Below are 2597 nucleotides of genomic sequence, written 5' to 3'. Positions count from 1 at the left end.
GCACTCTTGACAGTCTGGGTTGCCATGTCAAAAACATGCACACCTACCAACACGGCAAGAAACCAAAACATTTGAGATATCAGACATTTCCTGGCTAGCCATGGTCTTGGAAGACAACTGCTTCCTGCAGTGGCAAAATGCTGTTAAAAAGCCAAGCCTCAATGTGGAATTAATTTGTGAATGTGACTTGATGATTCAAATAAATTTTCTCTATTTTGTCACTCTTGAAAATATAAAAAAGCGAAGGCAATTGAGCTAACAAATTTCAATGGAAAAAAATGTGCCTACACATTTCGAATATCAGCCTGGTAATGTTCAGGTTTAATTTTTAATTCCACATCTTTTCTCATGAAAAATTGACAAAACAGCTGAACATAATTCATTTTGGAAGACAGGAACAGAGATATGATAATCAGGCTGAAAAATATTGAATACTGATCTAACCTGCTGGGTCTTCAAGTGTCCCAGGACTGAGTCAGGAGACTCAAGGTATCTTTATAAGGAATTTTTATGCTCAGGATTTGCAGAGTCAATCCCTTTATAAATCATGTGAGGTGAATTCTGATGAGTTTGGTTAGAGTGAAATACTTACAAAAAGAAAACTGGATTCATAGCTGGGACTTACAACTCAGGTTCTGAGATCTGGGTTCATATTTTGAAGTAATTAGTCATAAGGATGACTCCACACAGATTAACATCTCACCAATGTACAAATGTCAAAATATAAGCCTCTGGCTGTAGTGGAAAAAATTGCTTAATGGGACAAGATACTGAATTCTAAATAGTCCACTAAAAGCAATGTATTATGAAACATCTGAAAAACACATCACCCACACAGCAAGGAAAACCACAAACACTCAGTTTGCTACCACTTACATAGATACAACCAAGTCTTCACCTGGGTGATATTTTAATTCCAAAATCCTGTGCTGTCGCATAGAACAAATGGGAAAAATAATGCAGTGAAATGTGAAGACAAACTCATAGAAAGACATGATGCTAAACAAAAATATAATGAGAACAGTTCATGGAATAAATCAGATGAAGTTATTTGACAATGAAAAAATATGAAAAATAAAGATATAACACTATATTCCAGAATTTTCCATAAGATTCCATGAATTAGGAGCTGAAATATCAGATTTGCTCATAACTTTTGTCAGCAAGAATTTAGCATTTTGTTTGTAGCAGTTTACAGAAGCGCAAATTGTGCAGAATGACTAAAAATGGATGCTCAGAAGGCAGCAAAGCCAGCTGCCTGATGCCAAAATAGTTGACTTTCCTTAAAATTTAGCCCCTTTCATTAACCAGCCATGATTCAAAAACATGATCTTGCTTTTGCTTGTTAAAGCAGATCTGATTTGAAGTTCAGTTCCTCTGCAATAAATCAATGGTAATTGTGAGCAAATGCCTCTCCCCCTGATTTTCAGTTGTACAAATATAACAGCAGGGGCTCTGTCTTTAGAAGGCCTTTAGAAAGGAAGGAACTGAAGTTATTTTTTGCTTTCTTGTCAATGTGTGCCCTCTTAAAGCTATGGTGGCATAGGATGTTATGTGCTACAGTATGAACCTCATGGGTAAAGACAAGCAAAGCCATCACTTCCATGTGTTGGCAATAGTAACAAAAGCTGAAAGTTCTAGATATTTGAGAAAGCAGTTGACATCTGCAATCACTAAACATATGAGGTTTAACAAGGGCAAGTGCTGAATTCTGCACCTGGGATGGGACAACTCTGGCTGAACGTATAGACTGGGGAATGAGAGAATGGAAGGTAGTGCCATGGAAAGGGACCTGGGGCAAGTTGAATATGAGGCAATGGTGAGCCCTGGCAGCCAGGAGGGCCCACTGTGTCCTGGGGTGCATCAGGCAAAGCATGGCCAGAGGGAGGGGATTGTCCTGCTCTGCTCTGTGCTGGGGCAGCCTCACCTTGAATATTGTGTGCAGTTTTGGGCACCACAAGATAAGAAAGATGTTAAGTTATTAGAGAGGGTCCAAAGGAGGCAATGAAGATGGTGAAGGACCTTGAGGGGAAGCCACATGAGGAGTGGCTGAGGCACTTGGGCTCTTCAGCTGGAGAAGAGAAGACTGAGGAGACATTTCATCAGTGGATACAACTTCCTCACAAAAGGAAGTACAGGGGTATCACTGACCTCTCCTCTCTGGCAACCAGGGACAGGACCCAGGGAATGGGCTGGAGTTGTGTCAGGGAGGGTTAGGCTGGAGATTAGCAACTGGTTCTTCTTCCCCCAGAGGTGTTTGGGCACTGAACAGCTCCCAGGGCAGTGTCACAGCCCCAAGGCTGACAGAGCTCCAGAGGTGTTTGGCCAATGCTCTCAGCACAGGGTGTGACTGTCAGGGATGTCTGTGCAGGAGTTGGACTAGAGGATCCTCAAGGGTCCCTTCCACCTCTAATTATTCTGTGATACTTTTGTGAAAAGAAAATAAAAAATAAAAAATACTTTTGCTGACAAAATACTACCAGCTACTGTCCTAGGTTTATCACATCCTGCTTGCATGGATTCAGAAGGAAAGTTACCAGGGGAGCAGTAAGGCTATCATCGATGCTTCACTTTAATTTAAAAGACCAGCAGGAAGA

The sequence above is a fragment of the Acanthisitta chloris genome, unplaced genomic scaffold (genome assembly GCF_000695815.1).
Source record: "Acanthisitta chloris isolate BGI_N310 unplaced genomic scaffold, ASM69581v1 scaffold13667, whole genome shotgun sequence".
In the NCBI taxonomy this organism is placed as follows: Eukaryota; Metazoa; Chordata; class Aves; order Passeriformes; family Acanthisittidae; genus Acanthisitta; species Acanthisitta chloris.
Note: the sequence above shows the minus strand (reverse complement) of the source record.